Source organism: Chlorocebus sabaeus, chromosome 14, assembly GCF_047675955.1.
Source record: "Chlorocebus sabaeus isolate Y175 chromosome 14, mChlSab1.0.hap1, whole genome shotgun sequence".
NCBI classification, from domain to species: Eukaryota; Metazoa; Chordata; class Mammalia; order Primates; family Cercopithecidae; genus Chlorocebus; species Chlorocebus sabaeus.
In genome coordinates this window covers 62153692-62172350 of record NC_132917.1, presented here as the reverse complement: position 1 = coordinate 62172350, position 18659 = coordinate 62153692, and the positions used below count along the sequence as shown (strand labels likewise).

Below are 18659 nucleotides of genomic sequence, written 5' to 3'. Positions count from 1 at the left end.
TCCAACACCGAACCTAAGAGAGTGGGGAGAAAGTGTTTCCTTTCTCACAGCTGTCACCTCCTCAGAGGGGTTTTTCCCTGGCTATTCTATCTCAGCTGGGCCTCTTTCTCCTTTTTGTTTCCCACAGCATTTATCATACCTTATTCTGACTTCATTTGTCTGTTTACTAGGTTTTGGTCTGCCTTTCACTAGAATGTAAGCTGCATGGAGACATATAATACAAATTCATTAACTACTCAGTGAATGAATGGATGAGGAAATCCGTTGTCCTCGGCTCAGGTATTTATTGGTGAGTCTGCAAGCGGCAGCTCAGTTCAGCACTCACTCACTGAGAACTTATTAGGTGTCACCACGGTGCTCGGTGTTAGGAACACACAGAGACCCACCCACTCCCTGTCCTCGAGGAGCTTCAAGGAAAACAAGCAGCTATGCTGGGCCCTGGGAGGGGCGGGTATGAGCAGGAGGACCTTACTCTTCCCTCAAGAAGTTTACTGGTATAGGAGGCAGGGAAGAGAAAAAGGAAAACACGTGATAAGGAGCTTGGAAACAAACACGACTACAAGTACAGTTATTTAGTACACAAATAAAACAGACGGTTAAACTATTCTCTTGGCCTTTGTTTAGGGAATAATTCACATCATTCTGCTAATTACAGAGTTGTGAGAATAACAACAGTGTTGGATGTAGCTCATGGTATTTCTGCTTTATTTAGACAAATCTGTCTAAGGAGAGCCCATCCCCTGCACACACAGAACCGCTGACAAGCATCGCTGGTTTCTCTTGGAAGCTTTCCAAGTGGCAAGCCTCGTGCCTAGGACAGTCTTGGAGCTTCTAAAAAGCCTTTCAGGGCTGCCTCCCTCCCTCAGTCAGGGCCCCATTAGCTAAAGGCCAAAGATATACTGAAATTACCCCACCCCTCAAAGAGCACATAAATAAAAGGGAGAATTTATTGAAATTATTTCAATGCACAGGAACCCAAGAGAAACCGAATAACTAGGCCAGGCCTAGTGTTCTCAGAAAATGTTCTCATTTCTTCAAAATCCTGAGTTTAAATTTCCATATTCCCCTATCTTCCCTCAGGTCAGGTGTCCCTGCCCGGGTACAATCATCCCACCCCTGTATAAAACAAGGCCCCCTAGGCCAGAGGAGATAACTCCAAAAGACAACCAGATGGGTGGAGTGATCAACTTTTGTGGCTTGTCTGGGACTGAGGGATTTTATAGGAAGCATGGCTTTTAGAGCTAAAACCAGGAAAGTTCCAGACAAACCTGGAAAAGTTAGTAATCAGTTCAGCCAACGTCACATCTGTTTCATGCCCATACATCATTAATTTTTTTGAGACGGAGTCTTGCTCTGTTGCCAGACTGGAGTGCAGTGGCACAATCTCTGCCCACTGCAGCCTCTGCCTCCTGGATTCAAGCAATTCTCCTGCCTCAGCCTCCCCAGTAGCTGGGACTACAGGCACGTGCCACCACACCCGGCTAATTTTTGTATTTTTAGTAGAGATGGGGTTTCACCATGTTGGCCAGGATAGTCTCAATCTCTTGACCTCATGATCCACCCACCTCAGCCTCCTAAAGGGCTGCGATTACAGGCGTGAGACACCATGCTCGTCCCCCTTCATCACTAAGTTTAAGCAACACATTTCTTCATATTTAACTTCACTGAAACCAGGATGTGTTTTAAAATCAGTGGCGTCCTGCAATGCAAAGCTGAGTTCTCCCTGAAATGATGCACAGCTGCCAGTCACTTCCAGCTCACCACCAACCTGAGACCACCTTAAATTAATTATCAGCTTCACTTTTTCAGACCACACTGACAGTATGAATTCAGACCTCAAATCTGCATGAGCACAGGCTCGTGGTTCAAATTCTCAGGAGACAATTGTTGTTCCTCCCTCCACAGTGTCAAGACTGAGATGTGCGCATTTCCAGCCTGCCAGTCCCATGGGAAGACTTATTTTCTTATAGCATCCCAGCTTTTAAGTGGTGTCTCCATATTTGGCATTTTTTTCCTTGCATAATAGTACATAAAATGACAGTGCAACTTACAGTAGATGGTGTCTCTGGTTGAATGAAATACGGGTAATCATCAACTCCCACCAGCCTCTAGTGCCAGAGGGAGGCTCAGTCCTGTGGAACCCTGGCTTCTCTGGGTGGGAAGAAAATGCTATCCTGGGTACCTAGGGCTGGATCCTGGGGATATAGAAAGAGTTCTTTCTCGGCCCTGATGAGCTTTTCTCTAAGCTGAGGGGTCACTTCACCGGCTTGCAGAGCCTGGCAGCCCATCTGAAAAAGTTCTTCTTCACCAGAGTCTTGCTCTGTCGCCCAGACTGGAGTGCAGTGGCATGATCTTAGCTCACTACAACTTCTGCCTCCCGAGTTCAAGAGATTATTCTGCCTTAGCCTCCCAAGTAGCTGAGATTACAGGTGCGCACCAACACCCCCAGCTAATTTTTTTTGTATTTTTAGTAGAGATGGGGTTTCACCGTGTTGGCAAGGCTGGTCTCGAACTCCTGGCCTCAGGTGATCCACTCGCCTCGGCCTCCCAAAGTGCTGGGATTATAGGCTTGAGCCACCACGCTCCACCTGGTAGACATGCTTTCTAATCCCCAGGTTTTCTTTCCTTCCCCCAGGGTGCTCAGCATTTCCTGGATATGTGATACCCCATCCCTATCCTCAGCTCATTCAGTTGACCTTCCCCTGGCCCCCACCGAAAGCCACTCATCCTCAGGCTGGCTCACCTGTCCTCAGACAACATGATTTGTCTTTCTGTGTTGGCGCTCAGGACACACCACCCCAAAATATTACTGTAGGAGAACCAAATATGCCGCCCCAAAATATACTTCATTGGTATATGTTGAGCTGGCTATTCTGAGAAACTGCACACAGAGGGGTAGCTCTGAAAAGCTTTCTTTGTATTTAAAAAAAAAAAAAACTACATCTATAAAGGAAGTCTACCTTAGTAAAAGTATTTGTGTTAGGATGAAGGCTGCTTAGACAAGCTTTATTACCTGAGAGGCTTTTTATCTGTGTAAGGTAACCCCCAGAAGCCCCAAGCCCCTGTTCCTTTCTGTAGCTCAGGATGCTATATAAGCTCCAATATTTTGGCCCTTCTGTGGCTCTCCTATTTTTGTAGGTCTCCCATGTGTATGCATGTAATTAAACATGTTTTTCCCCCTGTTAATCTGTCTAATGTCAGTGTAATTAGTAGCCTAGCCAATGAACTAGAAGGGTAGAGGAAAGCCATTTTTCCCTCTCCAATACCTGGTGTCATTTCCCAGCTTCCTGAGTGCCAAGGTCTGAATGTTTGTGTTCCCTCAAAATTCCTGTGTTAAAATCCTAACCCCCAAGGAAATGGTGTTCGGAGGTGGGTCAGGGGGGCTTTTCGGGGGGTGATTAGGTTGTGAGAGCTGTGCCCCCATGAGTGGGATTAGGGCCATTGTAGAAGAGGCCTAGGGAGTTGCCTTGCTCCTGCAAACCAAAAATAAAATTCTAAGCCCCACACCATCTGCATAGACCCCTCCTCTTGGCAAAGGCATTCCAAAGCGAACCTGAAAAACTAGTTCAGGCCATCATGGGAAGGAGGGGTCAGACTGCCTCTCTATGCCCTCCTCCCTTTTGGAATTACTGATAGAACAGACTCTTTAAACCTGATAAGAAACCTTTACAATCTATTCTCTCTAAAGCCCGCTACCTGGAGGCTTTACCTGCATGATAAAACTTTGGTCTCTACAACCCCTTATCTTATGCCAGGCATTCCTAAGTCTTTAGACAATAACTCTTTCAACCAACAGCCAATCAGAAAAATTTTTGAATCTCCCTATGACCTGGAAGCCCCCCAACCCTTCTTGTTGTTCTACTTTTCTGGACCAAACCAATGTACATCTTACATGTATTTGATTGATGTCTCATTGAAATGGTTAGGCTCTGTGTCCCCACCTAGATTTCATCTTGAATTGTATTCCCCATAATCCCCACATGTCAAGGGAGAAACCAGGTGGAGGTAATTGAATCATGGGGATAGTTACCCCCATGCTGTTCTTGTGATAGTGAGTGAGTTCTCATGAGATCTGATGGTTTTATAAGGGGCTCTTCCCCCTTCACTCAACACTTCTTCCTGCCGCCTTGTGAAGGAGGTGCCTTGCTTCACCTTCTGCCATGATTGTAAGTTTCCTGAGGCCTCCCCAGCCATGCTGAACTGTGAGTCAATTAAACCTCTTTCCTTTATAAATTCCCTGGTCTCAAGCGGTTCTTCATAGCAGTATGAAAAAGGACTAATACACTAATGTTTTTCTAAAATGTATAAAACCAAGCTGTGCCCTGACTACCTTGGGCGCTAGTTCTCAGGACCTCCTGAGGGCTGTGTCATGGGCCATGGGTCACTTATATTTAGCTCAGAATAAATCTCTTCAAGTATTTTACAGAGTTGGACTCTTTTTATCAACACTCCTTCTACCAAGTGAGGACACAGCGAGACGGCGCCATCTATGAACCAGGAAGTAGACCTTCAACAGGCACTGAATCTGCCAGAACCTTCATCTTGGGATTTCCCAGCCTCTACAACTATAAGAAATACATTTCTGTTGTTTATAAGCTGCCCAGTTTATGGTATTTTGTTACAGCAGCCTGAATGAACTACTCCCAGCCCAGGGCAGGGACTGTGTCCCCCTGCTGTGTTCAAAGGCAGGGCTCAAACCCAAGGCCAGCCACAGTGAAGCCCCAGGTGGGTACAGAGGCCTCTTGCCCTGCGGGGCAAGAGGCACACCTTATACTCTGAAAAGACCTTCCCAGCTCTGCCAGACCACCTGGGCTAAGGGAAGGGAAGGCAGGACAGTTATGCCAATTCCAGGCTCACAAAGAATTCTGAGGTTTTGTGAGCACTAAGAATCCAGTTTACACAAAAAGAACTTACTTTGTCTAGTTGAACCTAAACCATAAGAGTTGAAGGGATTGATAAAGTGGGACTAGGAGATTGATAAAGTGGGACTAGGAGTCTGGTTTTGGTGAAAGAGCCCTGGATTTCGATTCAGAGATTTGTATCCAAACTCTGCATTTCTGGGTGCATGACTTTGACAAGCTGCTCCAACATTTTAGACCTCGTTTCCCCCCATTTATAAAAGGAAAGTTATTCCCATTTTGGGGTTGTGCAAGGATTAAATAGGATAATGTATGCTTTAAAACATGCTTTGTAGACACTAAAGCATTACACAAATACTTAGCCCTGGGAGGGGACATAAAAGGATATTCTACTTAGTGCAATGATTTTAAATGTGCAGGTTATGAGCTATCAGCAGGTCATGAAAAATATTTAGTGAGTGTAAGGGAAGAACAAAATGTTTCCCTCTACTATTCTATGTTCTCAGCTCAAGCTCCTGTTACAAAAGATATATTAGCAAGAGAAAGGCAAACAGAAGTTTATTAATATGCAGATCTTATATACAAATGGGAGAAAGTCAGGGAAGAGTAACTCAAAGAGGTGGCTAAAGCTTGAGCTTAAATACACCCTAGCTAACAAAAGTGGAAGGGTGTGGGCAAGGCAACTTATGGGAAGGTGACCAGAAAAAGTACAGTAAACAAGGGTAAGGTTTGCTGTGCAGATATAAGGCAATGCCTTCTCCACTGATAAAAGTCTTGTGATTTAGAGTCTTCTTTTTCTTCCTGGTGCAGAGAAGGAGACATCCTTACAAATGGAGAGTTACTTTAGAAATGTAAATTTCCCTAATGAAAGGGCAATTTATACTGGTTTGGGGGCCTCTCCTGTGTCTGATGTTCCTCAAAATAATCAGCTTAGAGCTAGGCATGGTGGCCGACACCTGTAATCCCAGGACTTCGGGAGGCCAAGGCAAGAGGATCGCTTGAATTCAAGAGTGTGAGATCAACCTGGGCAACATACCAAGGACTCGTCTCTACAGAAAAATAGAAGAAACGTGCAGTAGCATGCACTTGTATTCCCAGCTACTCTGAAGGCTGAGGCAGTAGGATCACTTGAGCCCAGGAATTTGACGCTGCACTAAGCTACGATCACATCACTGCATTCCAGCCTGGGTAACAGAGCGAGACCCTTTCAAGGAAAAAAAAAAAAAAAAAAAAGGCTCAGGCTCAAATAATCCTTATGCCAAAATGGCATATTTGGGAGGGGTAAGGGAGTTCAGGGAGTGCCACTCCCAGAATATGATGCTTTGGTGTGCTGATTATATTGAACTGAGGGTACATGGGGAACAGAGGAAGAGAGAAACAGGCAGAGGCTTTCTCTGAGCTCCCCTTACCTAAAGACCATCCTCCAAAGGGAATTCAATGGTCCTGAATCCCAGGAATTCTCTTCCCCAGGAATCTCATCCATCAGGAAAGATTAACTGGGATCACACAAGAGAGCCTGGATGTCACATCCAGACAGAAACCACCTATTCTCCTGAGGGTTGCTCCAGCCAACTTTTGTTACCTGGGAGACTTTTTTTTTTTTTTTTTTTGAGACGGAGTTTCACTCTGTCGCCTAGGCTGGAGTGCAGTGGTGTGATCTCGGCTCACTGCAACCTCTGCCTCCTGGGTTCATGAGATTCTCCTGCCTCAGCCTCCCAAGTAGATGGGACTACAGGCACATGCCACCACACCTAGCTAATTTTTAAATTTTTAGTAGAGACAGGGTTTCGCCACGTTGGCCAGGCTGGTCTGAAACTCCTGACCTCAGGTGATCTGCCCACCTTGGCATCCCAAAGTGCTGGGATTACAGGAGTGAGCTGCTGCCTGGCCAACCTGGGAGACTTTTATCTGCATAATAAGAAGACCTTTATTCACCATACATTTCCTCCCCTCGTTCTCTCATAACTTGTGTGGCCACCACACCCGCAGAAGCTGCAAGCTCCCGTTCCCTTCTATAGCTCAGGATGCCATATAAGCTCCAATCATCAGTCTTTATTGAGTCATATTTTGTGAGACTCTGTGTGTATGTTCATAATTAAATATGATTTTTCTCCTGTTAATCTGTCTTATGCCAATTTAATTCATAGCCCAGCCAAGGGACCTAGAAGGGTGGAAGGAAGTAATTTTCACTCCCCTACAGTGGCATAATCTGGTCTCCTATGGTCATATTTTGGGGTGGCATATTTTGTTCTCCTATGTGAATCATGTTCAGCATTTTAAAATTTGAACAGAATGGAAAATATCAAGGTGTGTATCCCAAATAATTGAAATAGGTATTTTTTCTTTTATTTAAGTCATGTGTGCACATTGGTGATATGGTTTGGCTGTGTCCCCACCCAAACCTCATCTTTAATTTCCACGTGTCATGGGAGGGACCTCATGGGAGGTAATTGAATCATGGGGGCAAGTCTTTCCCATGCTATTGTCATGATGGTGAATAAGTCCCACGAGATCTGTTGGCTTAGTAAGGAGGAATTTCCCTGCACAAGCTCTTTCTCTTGGCCTGTTGCTATCCATGGAAGATGTGACTTGCTTCACCTTGCCTTCCGCCATGTTTGTGAGGCCTCCCCAGCCAAATGGAACTATGCATCTATTAAACCTCTTTCTTTTGTAAATTGCCCAGTCTCCCGTATGTCTCTGTTAGCAGCATGAAAATGGACTAATACAACTGGTATGCCTGTTGTGATATAAAATTTAAGTATTTTGCACCACAACACACATACTAATACTACTTATTTCTGTGGTAAATAATGGAAGTAGAAATAAATGGAGCTGTTTTTGCTTTGTTGTACTTTTCAACTGCAGCATTTGTACATTCCAAGAGTGGGAGAAGAATTCATCTTGGGAAAGAATGTATCTTTTGTTTGGGAAAAACATCTTAATTGGCCCTCTGGTTATGCAAAGGTAAGTCCCTGAGATCAGGCTGAAGTAAGCTCTTGGAGACCAAAGGGGCTATAATGCTCTGCATAATAAAGTCAATATTTAAGGGTTTCTGTTTCCTTTGGTGGTCCTAGAAGGAGCAATTTGAGGCCTGGGGCTTCAGAGAACTTCAGAGAAGAGAATTTAAGCTTGGCTCAAGGAGGAAGACTTTAAGTAAAGGCCTCCCTTGACACTGGTGTGACCAAAGATTCAAGAAGTTCTCTGTACTAGGTACTAGATGAAGTTCTCCCCTCCTGCACTTTAAAGTCCTTACAAGGATCTTCAGGCCTTCGGTGGAGTTAATCAAACATTCTAACCTGGTTCTCTCCAGGTAGCCTCCAGAATGATGGGAGGGTCCCTGTTTGGGAGGAAAAACCTCAGAGGGAGTAGAAGGTATGCAGAGTCTGTGATGGAGGAGCCAGAGAGATCCAGGAGAAGCTGGGAGCAGCAAAGTGGGAGGAGACCAGTGACTGTGAGGGTGGATGTGCTTCCAGGAATTCTTGGCAATTTGGAAAGGGGCTAGAATTCCTCTGGCTGCGGAATATGTTCTTTTCTTTGATTAAGTAAAGGGCAATTCTGGAAGGTTGGAAAATGTAGGACACCCACTATGTAAAAATCAGGAAGGTACTAACCTATAGCTTCAAGCAAGACTCATAAGGACTATGAGCCTCACCACCGCTACTATCATGGTTATCACCACCATCTCCTACCACAGGCCAAGCTGAGTGACCCTGGTAGACAGAATAATGGCCCCCCAAAGATGCCCAAGTCCTAATCCTCAAAACCTAAAATATGTTACAGTACATAGCAAAGGGGAATTAAGGTTGCCAATCTCCTGACCTTAAAATAGAAAGGGCACCTTAGATTATGCAGGTGGGCCCAATGTAATCATAAAGATCTATAGAAAGTAAAAAGTTTCCTCTTCAAAGTTTCCCTTCTTGTTAAAAAATAAATCACAAGTGTTAGAAATAATAGTTTCTTTCAGGCCAGGTGCAGCAGCTCACGCCTGTAATCCCAGCACTTTGGGAGGCCGAGGTGGGTGGATCACGAGGTCAGGTAATCGAGACCATCCTGGCCAACACAGTGAAACCCCATCTCTACTAAAAAATATATATATATACACAAAAAATTAGCAGGGCGTGGTGGCGGGCGCCTGTAGTCCCAGCTACTCAGGAGGCTGAGGCAGGAGAATGGCGTGAACCTGGGAGGCGGAGCTTGTAGTGAGCTGAGATCACACCACCTGCACTCCAACCTGGGCAACAGAGCGAGACTCTGTCTCAGGAAAAAAAAAAAAAAAAAGAAAGAATAGTTTATTTTAAAGACTAACTTTCTTCAAACCTCCTTGATTTGTGCTAATAGCTCTTTGTTAAGTTATATATCCTATATAGCTGTTAGACATGCTCACAGGCACATTCTAGCTCACAGTCTATGCCCCTGCCTTATTTGGAAATGTTATTGCTTCCTTAAATCTTTTGTAAGCAACTTCCTCCTTTCCTTTGTTCTCCCTTGCCTTTACCTATTTAAGAAAGTTTTAGGTTGTTAGCAAATCAGGTAACAGTTTAGACTATGAGGTTTGGCTCCAGCCAACGGATGCAGGACACAGCAGTAAGGATGACCCAAATGCATAAGGGATAAATATGTCTGCTTTTCCTTTGTTTGGTGTACTCTCATGGCAAGGTGGCTGGTGAGTGTACCCTTTCTGCAGAAAGTAAAAATTGCCTTGCTGAGATAATTAAATTTATGTTCAAGTGCTATTTCTTTATGGCACCAGGGAATGAGCATTTTGGATTCCTAACAGATCCTTAAATGTGGAAGAGGGAGGCAAAAGAGTGTTACAATATACCCCCAACAAACAGACAAAGTGGACTGACTCCTTGCGGCTAAAATGAGACACACCAAAAACAGAATCTCATGGCCAGCAGGATGGGGGATTAGTCACAAATCCCAGTGTCAATAACGGCCATAAGGTTTATTTCCTGTAATTAAGCAGAAACCAGTTCCTGAAAAGCACTGCCCAAACAACTACAGCTGGAAAATTTCCCAAATGACCCCAAGATTCTAGCTGACCCAACCCCCCCACCCGCCTCCTGCATACCCAGTCCCCAGTCGCCCCACCCTCCCCACCACAACTCTGCTTCGACAGAGGACTGGTCTTATAAACTTTCTGTATTGATAAATGCTGCAGACCTCAAGCCAGTTGTAGCCATTTAGCTTATAGAGACTGTGCACAAACTGTCTTTGTGTCCTACAGTTTACCTTTTGCGATCAAGAGCCAAATTCTACCTCATTTTAATGCCTAAAACCCCATCCCAAAGTGAATAGAATGTATGTTATAGACGTTTAACCCACCGTGTATGTGCCAGCCATCCCTCATGAATATTCATAGAATGTCCCCAACCCTGCTCAATATGCAAGTAAGGCTGGCCCTGTAAGACACATATACAAGCTCCACCTTCCTTCTGCAGAGCGCGTACTTTCCGTTGTCCCTGGAAGCTGTGTTCCTCAATCCACGATTGCTTCTCCCTCTGAAAATAAAGTCTTCTCCTTTCCTTTCTCTGTGGACCTCATGGTCTTTTGTTAACAAGAGTGGGTGTCAGAACGATGTGATATGAGGAAGGCTCAACCAGCCACGGCTGGCTTTGAAGAACGAAGGGACTATGAGCCAGGGAATGTGGCAGCCTCCAGGAGCTACAAAAGGTAAATGGATTTCTCTGAGTGTGCAGAAGGACACAGACCTGAAGACACTCCCTTCACAGCAAGCTTACCTATGTGCTGACTTAGAAGCTCCAGAACGGGAGCTCTCTTCCATCAGGAGATCATCTGAGAGACAACAGTCAATTTACAACCTAAAGTACGCCTGTGAGGGAACTGTCTCCCACCCGGAGGGGATCTTGAGGCAATAGCCCCTTTACAACTTGCAGTGGCAGCAGCTTGACCACTTGGTACATAAGGCACCAAAGTGAGTCACGTAGACCCTGCACCTGCTCATTCCCTCCCATGCATGTCATTCATGCCAAATCCCCTTTAAAATTCCCTGCTTTCTGCCCCAAAAGTGAAGCAGTACCCTTTAAGGCAGGAGCCTGTACTTCCCCTAAGCTAAACACTGGAATAAAGTCACTTTCTTTAGACCGGACCTCACTCTTGTGAATTGGACCCTGCAGGTAGTGAGTGACCGGCACGCATTTGTTACACTGCTGCTCCAACATCATCCGCCAAAGAAAATCACCGGCCAGGACTGGCTTTGTGGCTCTACCCTATCACAAGAACACCAAGAAACACAATCCTGACATATGCCCAGAAGGGGATAAAACTAAAATGGATATTTGGCAAAAGCATTAATGATTACCACATATAAATGACCATATAGGGCCAGGCATGGTGGCTCATGCCTATAATCCCAGCACTTTGGGAGACCAAGGCAGGAGGATCACTGGAGCCTAGGAATTTGAGACCAGCCTGGGAAACATACCCATCTCTATGTAAAACAAACAACAAGCAACAACAACAACCAAAAAAACCCACACACAAGAAAATGACCTTATAGGTTTCTTAGAACCTCATGATGCAAGGAGTTAGGGCATTAATATTTTTTTCCAGAAGTGTGGAAGGGGCAGCAATGGCTTGTTTCAACCAAACTCCTAGTGAGTACAACTCTAAGCTGGACAAAATGTTCTTGAAATAGGTGTGAATGTACTAGGGAACTACCAAAGGCAATGAGGACTTGATGGGCCAAGATCCCAGGGAGAAGGGAAGCCCAGAGAGGTGAGCCTCACATTGGGGGCTGCTTTTTCTCTTAGGTACTTACCATTCAAAAGCAGCAGATGATACCACATCATACCCACTAGGATGGCAAGGATGCAGAGAAGTTGGAATCCTTGAGCATCGTTGGTGGGAATGTCAAATGGTCCAGCTACCATGGAAAACAGCATGGTGGTCCTCAAAAAATTAGACAGAATTACTGTTAGGATCCAGCAATTCTACTTCTAGGTATATATCCAAAAGAATTAAAAGCAGGAACTTGAATGTACATCCATGTTCATAGCAGAATTATTTGCAATAGCCAAGAGATGGAAACAAAACATTGACCTAAAGAATCTGAGGCAAAATGAATGTAGACAGTTTATTTGGGCCAAGGTTGAGGGCAGCTGGCTTCCAAGTTGCTTTGGGGAGTGGTCCATTCACCATTGGTTACAAGCAGGTTTTTAAAGGCAAAAGAGAGTAAGAAATGGGTGGATACAAAATTGTTTGACAGGAATTCTTACTGGTTTGCAGAAACAACATTGATTAGCAATTGCCTATGCATGGTTGAAATGTAGAGTATGAGTTATGGTGTTTAGCATGGGGCATTTTATGGCTACTTGGCATCAGTTAGTCTAGAACCTGCATAGTAAGTGGCTTCAAGAGGTAATTATTTGTCTTAAGGGGGGAGTGAGAATGATTGCTGTCAGACACTGTCACATTTCAGTGCTCTCTGGGCCTGGTAGTTAAGGGGGCTCACATTCCTCATATAAAAATGTTTTCTCTTCTTTTCTTTTTTTTTTTTTTGAGACAGAGCCTTGCTCTGTTGCCCAGGCTAGAGTGCAGTGGCTCACGGCAACTTCTGCCTCCTGGATTCAAGCAATGCTCCTGCCTCGGCCTCCCAAGCAGCTGGGATTACAGGCATGCACCACCACACCTGCCTAATTTTTGTATTTTTAGTAGAGATGGGGTTTCACCATGTTGGCCAGGCTGGTCTTGAACACCTGACCTCAGGTGATCTGCCCACCTCAGCCTCCCAAAGTGCTGGAATTACAGGTGTGAGCCACCACGCCCGGCAAAAATGTTGTTTTCTTTCTCAAACCCAAATATCTATCAACAGATGAATGGATAAACAAAACATGGTACATACAGATAACCAGAACATCATCTGAGAAATGGGAATAACAATACTAAGCTTACATGTTTGCATAAGGATAGAGAAAAATGTGTACAAGATATCTGACATAATGTTTTTGTACTTTAAAAATGGTATGTCTGTGTAAATGCACCCAAGCAGAGCAATTGTTATAATGGAAAAATACTGACATCCACAGTGAGGTTATTCTTGTAATACATATACAAATGCGCTAGGGGAAGAGGCTAGAAACAGATGCAGCTGGGGAAAAACCGAGGCTCTCAAAGGTCACAGCAGAGCAGAGAAGCAGTGGGACGAGATGCTTGTGGAGGTTTTGACACCTGAGTGAACCCTAAGGCTTCTGGGTTCTGATGTTCCTTGCATTTTAATAATAGCAAGAGAAAACTAACATAAGAAAGAGATCCAGTGCAATATTTAGTTTACGGTATTCTCTGTAAAATATGGTCACTTAAGCTTCTACGGATTAATGAAAAAAAGCCCTCACATTCTAATTGAATCTTCTGCTGCTGTGTAATTGAAAAACAGGAATGAAAAATAACCCTACGGTGGGTTCTGAAATGGTTCAAGTTCAACAAGGTCTGTCAGCCTCCAAAGGGCTGCTCCAGATAAGGTTTGAGCTTTCAAATGTCAAGGAGACTGCTCGCTCAGGAGCTCCCAAATTGAAATTCAGATTTTTTTTTTTCCAGGGCTAAAAGTCGCACTTAATTATGCTCTGAGCTTGAGAAATTTCTTAAGTAGCAGCTGCTTCTCTCAGGAATTAGGTTGAAGGAACAAGAAATGCTTTGTCCCATCCCCCATTAACTTAACAATTGAAATGTAGGCACGAAGAGATAGGGAAGAACAGGAAGAAATGGGAGCAGAGAGAGAAGGGCTGGGAGTATGTACCCCAGCCTGGGAGGCAGGCAAGCTGGGCTTGAGGTGGGTCAGAACTACCCTTTTTAATAGCTTTAGGGTCTTTTCCTCACCTCTCTCACTCCCTTAGGTACCCTTCCCTTGAATTTATACTCTCCCCATTTATCCCTTACTAAATCTCTTCTCAGGATAGAATTTAACAAGCAGACTTCTGTTGAAGGGAAGGTGATGGCCATAGTTTAAAGACTTCTCTGAGAGATCTCTGAACAGAGAACAAAACCTCAAACCAAAGGAGTCATTTCTCATCTTGATTTAAAGGTCAGTGAGCAGAAGAATGTTCCCTGAGAGGAGCATTTGGTGTCCCTGAGATGGTGGGGTCTCTTTCTACGCAGGACAGCAGCCTTATTTTCACTCTCTCTATTTATAGGGTGTTGTGCCAGACCCCGACTGACTCTAGTAGGAATGGCACTGTGTCTGAGGGGCCAAAAAGAGATCCAGAGAGAGCGAATGAGACAAAGGGTTTACTGGGGGCATTTACAAATATGGACAGTCCAGTGGCAGTGGGTTGGACAGGAAGACTGCTACCCTTTGTGAAAAGAATGCACCTAGCAGCCTCCGTTTAACCCAAAACAAAAATGCCTAGATCCCCTATGTGGCCTGCATTCCACAGGATGGGCCAGGAGCTCAGATGTCCTTCAAACCACAGGGAGTGAATCTCCAGGTTGGCCACTCCCAGATTCCTTAGGTTGTAACTCCAAAAACAGTTTCTTCTAAGACTGTAGTCATTCTCAGGGTACGCTTAAGTTAAGGCTGCCAGGTGCCTCTGCCACACATAGAGTACATTTCCTATCATTGTAACCTTTATTATCATTGTAAACATTAATATTTACACTTACTATAATTGAGTTAACACTATAATTGGGTCTGTTAATGAAATATTTCATTCATTTATGATTTCACTATTTTTTTGGTCTGTTTAGATTTGATTAAAAGGAGTGTTTTTAAATCTCCCACCACAATCATAAAACCAAATTTATAGAATAATTTCCTAGTTGCTCTATCAGTATTCATTTAAATTTAGGTAAATAGGTATGTATTAGGCTTATGTCTCACTATTATTGTTTCTTCTTTTTATCATATTTCACTACGCTGAGATTTTTGCTTTGATTCATTTGGTTTATTTATTTATTTATTTATTTTTATTTATTTTTGAGATGGAGTCTTGCTCTGTCACCCAGGCTGCAGCACAATGGCGTGATCTTGGCTCACTGCAACCTCCATCTCCTGGGTTCGAGTGATTCTCCTGCCTCAACCTCCCAAGTAGCTGGGATTAGAGGCGCACACCGCAACACCCAGCTAATATTTTTGTATTTTAGTAGAGACGGTTCATTGTGTTGCTCAGGCTGGTCTCGAACTCCTGAACTCAGGCAATCCACCCACCTCAGCCTCCCAAAGTGACAGGATTACAGGTGTGAGCCACTGCCACTGCGCCTGGCCTTTATTATTTTTTAAGCACATACTACCTTTGGGATTGATTCACGTGCTGCTTGGACGAAGGCTCTTCTTGAATAAATTCCCCAAGTAGACTGTGTGGGTGCGGTACTCTCTGACCCATATCATATCCATAGAAAACAGTCTCTCACCCTGATAGGTAAGGCCTGTCAGCCTGGGTGTCAGATCCAGATCCTCAGGCCAAGGTCTTCTTTTTTTTTTTTTTTTTTTTTTTTTTTGAGACAGAGTCTCGCTGTGTCACCAGGCTGGAGTGCAGTGGCGTGATCTCACTGCAACCTCTGCCTGCTGTGTTTAAGCGATCCTCCTGCCTCAGCCTCCCAAGTACCTGGGACTACAGGTGCCCACCATCACACTGGCTAATATTCCAAGGTCTTTTTACTCTCATTGTCATTAGATTTTATTCTGCAATCTTCTAGCTTCCATTGTTGTAGATGAAAAGCCTGAGGAAGGTCTGATACTCCTTTATAAGTCATTTGTTCTTTTTGCCTGGAAACTTATAGAAATCTCTCTTTATCCTGGGAGTTGAGGGCTTTTTACAGGATATTTCTAGATGTGTGCCTTTTTTCTCAATCCAGGTTGGAATTCAATGAGCCCTTTTAAATCACAAGTCTTTTTTAATCACAGAAGCATTTTCTCTTTCTCTTTCTCTGTCTCTCTCTTTCTCTCTTTGTTTTGACAGAGTCTCACTCTCTTGCCCAAGCTGGAGTGCACTGGCATGATCACAGCTCACTGCAGCCTTGACCTCCGACTCAGGTGTTACTCCCACCTCAACTTCATCGTTTATTTAATTCCTCTACTTCCTCAACAATTCCTTTTCTCCTTCTTGAATTTCTGTTTCTTAAATTAGGTCTCCTGGATCAATCCTCCAACTCTTTTATCATGGCAAAATTGCATGGGCATTAAGAAGCAAAAATATGTGATTAACAACAGCACAGCAAACCACCACGGCCCATGTTTACCTATGTAACAAACCTACACATCCTTCATATGTATCCTGAAACTTAAAATAAAATTAAGTGAAATTTAAAACAACAACAACAAACCAGCACTTAACAGCACAGTCACAGAAGCCCGACTACCTGGGTCTGAACACCAGCTGTGCAACCCTGGGATTGTTCCTTACCCCTCTGAGCCTCAGTTTCCTCAGCTGTGACATGGCTTAGTGAGTAATAATAGCTAACTCATAGGTGTTAGTATAAATTAACTATATTAATATATGTAAGTTTTGATAATAATATAGTGATTATATTCCCTCACCTTTTTGTATTTCTGTGCTATGATTTGAGATTTTCTTCCATTTGATCTTCCAGGCTACTAATTAATATTTCTACTGTTAAAGCAAACTAAATATGGCCTCAGAAGGACTCTGTACTCCTGTATTTGAGTCTTCGTGGATGAACTGTAACCTAGCTTAATAGTCAGACAAAATTGAAAACCTAACTTAATAGTATGTCCCTGTAACAATAACTGAGTGTTGGCCAATCCCATTGGTCATACTGCATCCACTCATAGACTACTGAATCCCATTGGTCATACTTCAACCACTCATAGACTGCTGAATGTTGACCTTCAAATAAGGCAAACACAGAGTTGTAAGCAATCTCGCTGTTTCTGTACCTCACTTCTGATTCCTCTATGTCACTTTACCCTTTTTATTTTATTTTATTTTATTTTATTTTATTTTATTTTATTTTATTTATTTTTGAGACGGAGCCTTGCTCTTTCACCCAGGCTAGAGTGCTGTGCTGTGGCATGATCTCGCCTCACTGCAAACTCTGCCTCCCAGGTTCACACCATTCTCCTGCCTCAGCCTCCCGAGTGGCTGGGATGGGACTACAGGCGCCCGCCACCACGCCCGGCTAATTTTTTTTTATCTTTAGTAGACATGGGGTTTCACCGTGTTAGCCAGGATGGTCTCGATCTCCTGACCTCATGATCCACCCACCTCGGCCTCCCAAAGGGCTGGGATTACAGGTGTGAGCCACGGCGCCCGGCCTCTTCACTTTACCTTTTTTGTCTAAAAATTTGTTCTGACCACAAGGCACCCCGGGGGTCTCTGTGAATCAGCTGTGATTCTGGGGGCTGCCTGATTTACAAATTGTTCCTTACCCAATTAAACTCCTTTAAATTTAATTCGGCTGAAGTTTTCCTTTTATCACCACTTTGCCCATGAGCTCTTTGAATACATCTACTGAGTTTTTAATCAGAAAATCATGTTTTTAGTTCCAGGAAAAATGTTTTGATGCTACAGTTAAGGCTTCTTAAATGCTCAGGAGGTAGACTGTATCATTATCCTCAGTTATTTGCTGCTCCTCTCTGCAAGATGCTTACACTTTCCCACCCTGCTGACATCAGGCTTGGCGAGTGACTTGCTTTAGCCAATGAAATGTGAGCAGAAGCAACATAGGCCATTTCTGAGAAGTTTTAAGAGTCTCCATGTGGACCGGGTACGGTGGCTCACGCCTGTAATCCCAGCACTTTGAGAGGCTGAGGTGGGTGGATTGCCTGAGGTCAGGAGTTTGAGACCAGCCTGACCAGCGTGATGAAAGCCCGTCTCTACTTAAAAAAAATACAAAAATTAGCCAGGGATGGTGGCAGGCACCTGTCATCCCAGCTACTTAGGAAGCTGAGGCAGGAGAATCTCTTGAACCAGGGAGGCAGAGGTTGTAGCGAGCTGAGATCGCGCCACTGCACTCCAGCCTGGGCGACAGAATGAGACTCTGCCTTGTCTCAAGGGGGAAAAAAAAAAAGAGCATTCATATGGTTCTGATGCCCCTTTTTCTCTCTTCCAGGTAGGGGGCTGTTCCTTGAACTTGAATCCTAAAATGAACAAACGCACTCATGAAGGCCATGTGATAACACAAAGAAGCACACCTTTGTTTTCATAAGCCGTGGAGCTTCTGGGCTTGGTCGTTTCCATAGCCCAATCCAGCAAAAGCTTACTAATACAGCCAATATGTTTGTTTGTTTGTTTTTTGAGACACAATTTCACTCTGTCGCCCAGGCTGGAGCGCAGTGGCATGATCTCAGCTCACTGCAACCTCTGCCTCCCGGGTTCAAGTGATTCTTATGCCTCAGCCTCGCCAGCAGCTGGAATTACAGGTGCGCACCACCACTCCCAGTTAAGTTTTGACTAATATAGATTGCTGTTATTTTGTTACTCAATGTTACGCTCATGGTAGGGTCTAAGGGCATTGTTGGTTCTCCTGGTCCAGGCTCAATCTTAGGCAGAGGCTGCCTGAGCCCTGTGGTTGGGGCCTTCTCAGAGTTTCTGCTCCTTTCCCATCCCCATGGCAACCAAACTCTGTCCTGGAATCTGTGCTGGGTCTTGGGTGTAAAAGAGCCCCTCCGGCCAGGCATCGTGGTTCACGCCTATAATTCCAGCACTTTGGGAGGCTGAGGTGTGAGGATTGCTTGAGGCCAGGAGTTCAAGAGCAACACAGCAAGAGCCCCTCCTCCAGACTCACACGTCTCCACTGTATATTGGTGCAGAGTCCTAGGTCCAGAAGGTTTTCCTACCCCTGTTTTCCCAGGGGAAGTTGGCTTTTGCTTTGACTCTTATC

General features: G+C 44.3%; 1 protein-coding gene across 26 annotated transcripts in view; it reads right to left on the bottom strand.

Moving 5' to 3' along the window:
- Positions 1-18659, bottom strand: part of B3GNT2 (UDP-GlcNAc:betaGal beta-1,3-N-acetylglucosaminyltransferase 2) — a 320804-nt gene that overhangs the window by 180735 nt on the left and 121410 nt on the right. For 21 of the 26 annotated variants that reach the window (XR_012095309.1, XR_012095308.1, XR_012095304.1 and 18 more), the window contains one exon: positions 11644-11774. The exons of the other annotated variants lie outside the window; for them this stretch is intronic. The gene's annotated coding sequence lies outside the window, so the exon portion shown is untranslated. The remainder of the gene's footprint in view (positions 1-11643; positions 11775-18659) is intronic. 26 annotated transcript variants of the gene reach the window in all.